Genomic DNA, 1250 nt, shown 5'->3' on the forward strand with positions numbered 1-1250 from the left:
ATTTTCTCTTTTCTTTTGATCATATTCTTCTTTTCCCTCTTAATAACTGTTAATTCCTTAGGATTGGCATTAATTTTAGAAAACAAATAATGTAATCATCTCTGCTGTTTTAATATGTTGGGTTGAAGAAATTCAACATCTGGACCAACATGTCATGTACGATGTCACGACGTCAGGTCTGTGACATCGCACATGTGTAGAAAACTGAATTAATTAATTCAGTATATATTCTGGGATCAGCAAGGATATCTGGTGAATATCCTATCTCCCATGTGGAGGTCTTGAAGACTCAATCAGAAGATATATAGGCTCAAAATATGGAGATATATATGGAGAGATTCTAGGATTGAAGACCTTGTTTGTAGCAGAATTTTTCTGCTGAAGTTGTAACAGCAAAGAACAAGTCTGCTGCGATTTCTGAAGGCCCAAATCCAGTTGGGTGATTAGGTTATAAATAGATGATTGTAACCTAGTTTTTGTAAGCCTCTTAGAATGAATTTTTAGGGGTGTGTGTAAGGTAAACCTCCCAATCTGTGGGAAGGTTACCATGTGTATCTCAGTGGTAAATCCTGAGAGTGATTATCACTCAAAGCCTGTAGGCAAGAGTGATTTTGTTCTTGAATGAAGCTGTGAAGCAAGTTCAAGGTGTGGTAACATTACATTGTATTTGTAGTGATATGAATGGAAACTGGAGGTTTCTATCTAGGAGTTCCTAGGTATAGATTGCATTGGGTAGGGATTAAGTGAAGAGTTGTAAACGGGTGAGTTTAGCTCTGAATTAATACTGCTAATAGTGGATCTTCTTCCTGGCTTGGTAGCCCCCAGATGTAGGTCATGTTGGACTGAACTGGGTTAACAATTTCCTGTGTTTGTTTTCCTTCTGCATGTGTTTTATTACTGTCATAACTCAGCAGGTATTCCAGTCAGCTTATCAAGATGATAACAGACCTGGCATATAGCCTTCTGTTTGAATGTCAATCAGAATGTTGTAACATTCATCATGGACAGTAGATACTGAATGATAAGCAGGTTAATTTCAGTTCAGTATTTATTTAAGTCTGTTTTTCCAAGGATAACAGACCTGGCTGAAGGATCATTGTGAAACTGTAAAACTGGATGTTTTGACAGGTGATACTGAAGGTTGATACTGAAGTAGAGACTAGTTAGTCTTTTACAGTACTGCAAACTTAGCACAGAACAATTCCAGGAACATAACAGAATCAGCTATGTTCTGGATGTCGAACTGAATG

The sequence above is a fragment of the Lathyrus oleraceus genome, chromosome 6 (assembly GCF_024323335.1).
Source record: "Lathyrus oleraceus cultivar Zhongwan6 chromosome 6, CAAS_Psat_ZW6_1.0, whole genome shotgun sequence".
Taxonomy (NCBI): domain Eukaryota; kingdom Viridiplantae; phylum Streptophyta; class Magnoliopsida; order Fabales; family Fabaceae; genus Lathyrus; species Lathyrus oleraceus.